Source organism: Dendropsophus ebraccatus, chromosome 9 (assembly GCF_027789765.1).
Source record: "Dendropsophus ebraccatus isolate aDenEbr1 chromosome 9, aDenEbr1.pat, whole genome shotgun sequence".
NCBI lineage: Eukaryota > Metazoa > Chordata > Amphibia > Anura > Hylidae > Dendropsophus > Dendropsophus ebraccatus.
In genome coordinates, this window is record NC_091462.1 from 55,688,583 (window position 1) to 55,694,582 (window position 6,000).

Genomic DNA, 6,000 nt, shown 5'->3' on the forward strand with positions numbered 1-6,000 from the left:
TTACTGTGCTACAATGAATTCTATGGAAAAAGATCATCTTTAATATAGTAAATTATTAGTAAACTACTATATTTTTTCTTTTATGTCCAGATTTTGCTGTTATTTGTTTTGGCTAAATTTTAATGCACAATGGTGCACCCTAAACCAAAACCCCTTTGGTAAAGCCACATCAAACTAAGCAACAGTTGGTCTCCTTTTGTCAACCAGAGCAGAGAAATTGTCTAAAACACATAATATTTGTGGTGCAATGCATGTAAGCCACTGATTTGCACAAATTGGCCCAGATGTACCAAAACTGTGCAAAATGAGTAGACAGTGTTCGAGTGCTCTAGATATGTGAATGTTCCACAGGCTGTTTGATAAATCTGAGTCTACATCCTGGGACGGTCTACTCTAAGGGGCACATTTATTGATGCCCACCCCTGGTGTATGCCACGGAAAGGGCACAGATTTTTTGCTTTTCCTGTGGTATACTCCAGTCATAAGCCCCTCTTGCCTAATGGATAGGCAGGGGGCTTTACAAGGCGGGGAGGAGGCTTGTCCTCCTCCTGCACCTAATTTATCATGGTTTATGCCCGGAGACAGGTGTAAACCTTGGCAGAAAGCTACACCTACTGCAGATTGTGCACCTCCAGTGGGGTAATAATTGTTCCTCTAAGTTTAGACAGACTATTAGTTTGCTTAAAGTGCACCAGAATTTTAAGGATGATTTTGCTGCATTTTTTTGCCACATATGTTGTGTTGAGGATACTTTGTGAAGCCATTACAAGATGGTACTGACGTTCTGAAATGCTCAAATTTTTTACATTTCTCACTATTTATATAAATTTTATTCTTTAGCCAATGAAACTCTTATATGGACCTTTTTTTTTTGGGGGGGGGGGGGCAGATCTTGGCACAGATACATAAATACATCTGGGCCATTGTGCTTTTGGATTTTTGGGCCATATATTACATATTCATTCCCAGTATTCCAGGAGTATCATCTGTTTCACTCCAGCTCAGCTGCATCCTTACATTTCATTACTGAGTCATCCACCAGAAATATACATTTTTTTTATGTAACAGGATGCTGTCTGTGCTTTGTCAGCTGACTGCTGTGATCTACAGGGTCATATAATAATCAGATGTCTATTGGCAGCTGTCAGACTGCTTCCCCCATAGTTCTGTCTGTATCATGCTGTTGCTATATCTATGAGAGTAGTAGTAGGTAAGTCCATACATTGTTTAGCTGAAGGAATACACAACAGCTAAATAGCTCACCCACAGTGGCGTAGCTACCGCGGTCACAGCTGCGACCGGGCCGCTACCAAGGGGGGGTTCACGACGCCCCCCCTTGTCACTGCACTACCCCCTCCCATTCCCTCTTGTGACCGCAAGCAGGGTTTTGCTTGCGGTCACAAGAGGGAGACTGGGATGGCCCCCGGCTGCCGCGTGGCTCCCGTCTCCCTGTCTGTCCCGTCCCCGGCCGCACAGAAACCATAGAGCTCTGTGTGACCTCTGTGCCGGAAGTAACATCCCCGGTGCGCACAGAGCTCACTGGTGCATGTGCGGCTGGGGGCGGGACAAAGCCAGGGAACCGGGAGCCGCGCGCCAGACCGAGGAGGAGAGGGAGACGGCAGGGGAGAGAGTTGTCAGGTGAGTTGTGTGTTTGTTTTGTTTTGCACAGATTTGTTGCCAATATAAGGAGCATTATAAAGGAGATTACAATGGGGGCCATCTATAAGGGAATTACAATGGGGGCCATCTATAAAGGGATTATAAACAGGATTACAATGGGGCCATCTATAAAGGGGATTATAAAGGGGTTACAATGGGGGCCATCTATAAAGGGGATTACAATGGGGGCCATCTATAAAGGGGATTACAATGGGGGCCATCTATAAAGGGGATTACAATGGGGGCCATCTATAAGGGGGATTACAATGGGGGCCATCTATAAGGGAGACTACATGGGGAGTGTATGCAATAGGGCATGTACTATAGTGGACCACACAGAGGGGGGCATATACTATAAGGGGGTCACATAGAGTCAGCCTACCCACTAAATGAGGGTGTAAAGGGGCCAATACAGATGTGCATTGTGTAGAGAGATGAGGATGAAGACAAAGTGAGAAGCCTAACGTGTGTCTGGCAGATTCTGTGGATTCGTGGCTCGGAAAAGTTCTCATAATGGCCCAGGAGAGAAGAAGTAGATGAAAAGGGAAGAACTCTGATCAGAGAAGACGTCCCCTGTGAGTCACCTGATATAACTGCACTGTAATGTATATAGTGTACAGAACCTGTGTACGGCTGGGTCAGCCTCTATGTGACGGTATGAGTTTATAGTGATCTGTGTACAATGGATGTTATTCAGTAGCAGCCACGGTGTTAGTCATTATGTGTTGGTGTTTGTCAGTAGCAGCGGTGGAATTAGTCAGTGGTGGTGTTAGTCAGTATGTGGCAGTGTTAGTCAGTATATGGCGGTGTTATTTGTTACTTGTTATCTGGTACTGTGTTTTTTGGGATTTAGTATACAGGATCTGGTCAGTAACAATATGGTGGTTGTGGTGTGGCGGTAATATTTCCTTCCTATATACTGGTATTATTGGTAATATTGGTCTCAGTATACAGGATTTGGTTAGTAACAGTATGGCGGTAATATTTATGGTGATAATATTTCCCATATACTTGTATTATTGGTAATATCAGTCTTGAGATTTATAATATATATATATATATATATATATATATATATATATATATACCAATAGCATCGCTTGGTTGATTCTGTAGTGTGTGATGTATCTTGACACTGCTTGTGTGTGTAACAGCTACAGACTTCGTACGGGACTGCATGGAAATCCACGGCCGTAAGTTTCAACATTTCCGTCCTCAAACAATGGTCTTGTTCATTTTTCACGGTGCCGTATACGATCCAGCCGTAAGCTCATACGTAGTGTGCACTGTGCGGGCGTATATCGTATACTTCCCAGCGAACGCATCAACCTTAAAACTACGGCCGTATATTCGCGGTTCACTCTACGGACGGATTCATACGCAGTGTGAACATAGCCTAACCTAAAGCTGCATCTATAGTGTAATCTGTAAGTTGCTGCATTTATGAGTTATAGCAGTCTTTGACATATTTCCCAAAAAGCCAAAGTCATTATAAGGAAAGTAAGCAGCATTAGGAAACCTAATTAGTGAAGAAATAGGAATTATCATGGTAGACAACCCATGCATGCCACATCATATAAAATAAGTAAACAAGGCATTTTATTATTTAGCAATGCTTTCACTGTACTGTACAAGCAAAACAATTCTTGGACTGCTGCTTTAATACATTTATTATACTGAGTTTTATCTGGCTATTTTGAGTATTAATGAACTAGGTTCAAGAAACAATTCATTTACTCACAGAAGAAAAGATCTATTATAGCCTTATTCAAGTTGCTATGTTTTTCTTAATGGGTGGGTTTGTTGTATGAAACTCATGATGTCAGCAATGTCCAGGTGAAACTCCTCCAAACCAATTCTGTGTGCCAGAAGAATGTTGACTTTCCAGATCTGTTCAGCAGTAGAAAAAAAAACAAGCCGACAAATAGATAAAATTGTTCAGCAGATGTACACAGTGAAAATAACCACATTGTGGGAAATAATTTAGTAATATTCAATATGCATGATAAAAGTCATCAAAACACCAGCTATTTGTATTTTGCGATTCATGCCTTTTTTATTGCTTTTTTCAAGGATTTTTTTTCCAAAATAGTTAACTCTAGAAAATGTGTTTTGTTCTTGTTATTATTTTTGCTTTTTCTGTGACATTTTCCTATTATAAATCAACTGATTCTTTGAACATGTTATTCAAGGAATTTAGGAAGGAGTTTACAAGCCTATTTATGTTTAACGTAAAAAGGTTATCCCCCAAAATACTGTGTGTATTTGAACAGTATACATGGAACTGAATATTTAATCAATAGCAATTGATTGAATATCTGTTTTGTTATAAGATATCTTAGGCTATGTTCACACAACATTTTTCCAGCTCCATTTAAAATGACAACTGTCATTTTGAGTCTAAAATAATGGACGTTATTTAGCAGCCTGACTTCCCCCTGCTTTTGGTACATTATTTTAGTTTGGGGTTACTAATTGGCCTTATTGGCTTAATTACAAAGTCCATTGAATTTAATTGTAAAAATGGAGACAGAACAGTGAGAAAAGAAAAACTGTGTGTAAACAGATAATAAAAAAAGTCCGCTGTTTGCAAAACACATCTGAAAATAATGTTCATGAACATTATTTTGACGCCTGCGGCAAAAACGTCTATTATTCAATACACTGTGTGCATTGGACGTCTGTCTTCCCATTGACTTCAATGCATTGCCATTTCGGTCAGTTAAATCTCGGCAAAAACTGACGCAAAAATCTGGGTCACATTCTGCAGCCTCCAGTCCAGACAAACACAAAAATTACCAAGCCCTTATTGAGCAAGGTCATCTCCAAACATGGATCTGATCACATTGGCTAATGGTGTGTTTACACAGAGAGATTTATCTGACAGATTTTTAAAGCAAAAGCCAGGAATGGTTTTGAAAACAGGATAGATCCCAGTCTTTCCTTTATCACCTGTTCTCTGTTTATAGTCTGTGCCTGGCTTTGGCTTAAAAGATCTGTCAGATAAATCTATCTGTATAAATGCAGTAGGACCTCAGATGCTGTTAGTTTGGGCATTCAGACCTGCAATCAGGCTAGGATTTTCAACTCTGATACGGTGCAGGACTGCAGCTTTGTTATGCAAATGTGAAATTAGCTTGATAGAATTACAAAGGTGCAGAATGTATAAATTAATTAAAGTTACATTAGGATTCTTTGGTCTCTGATGTTCTAAATGTTGGGTTTTCACTTCTATCTACTTACCTCCAAAGGATCTCACACACCTATTTAGGCATCTGACTAGGTAAACTATCCATTACCCATCTGCTTTACCAGACACAGAATATATTGCAGAGCCATGAAGAAGACTTTGATTCATTTACATGATGCCCTGTCTTCTACTGAATAGAGACCATAACACCATCCACTGAAGAAGTGACTGTGCCAGTTTCTTACTTTGCTCTTTGTTTATTTTTAGAATTTTAAGACATTACCATTTCCATTGAGAAAAATGTTTCAGTCATTCTTGTGGAGGGCGTATGTAAAGTAAGTAAAATTGTAATTAAAAATGAACTTCTGGGTCTTGAAGTTACTGGATTCCCAGAAATTTTAGCAGCACACTAATGAAAAACCAAATCTCAAAAACATGGTCAATTTATGCAAACAGCAAGGGACAGATTAGCAAAAGTAAAGCTATTTTGTTGCCCATTATTGCTTTATGTGTTTTATCTAAAAAGAGATTATTATCATGCTGCCTTTCAGATAGACTTCCAGCAGATATTAACTGTTTTACAAAGTCTGTAAAGTAACCATTAATGTTGCCATTGCCATTGTCAATTATATAAATTTTGTCTTTGTTTTAAAAATATTGAAATAAATAATAATTAAAGTAAAACATGTTTCTTCTAGATCACTATTTTTACACACCAAACCATCCTTTTTATTGTCGTAGATTCTATTAATCTTAATGATTGTCCGCCGTCTTCTAATAATGGGCAGCTGAAGTCAGTCTGCAGCAATGTTTTTTGGCAGTGCTGCCATTGACTGGTATTTGTGGGTTTAAGGCTGCTCCTTCACTAAGAACTAGAGTTGTAACTAACAACTCAGTTCTGAGTCTATGAAGAAATGTCAGGAGAACATAGTACCAATTTGGCCCACCTGCTCCATTGATTATAATTAGAGAGGGAAGGGTCGGCCGGGTGCAGACTGGCGCTTTGGGGGTGAGCAGCATTCCAAACAGGTGTCCCAGTGCTCCACCAGACCCGTGGAGCAAACTACTAACAGCACTGGCATGGCGCTAAGGAGGAAGATGCGAAAATGATGGTGCAGAGGGGCAAACTGGCTGAAGTTTGTCTAAATTAT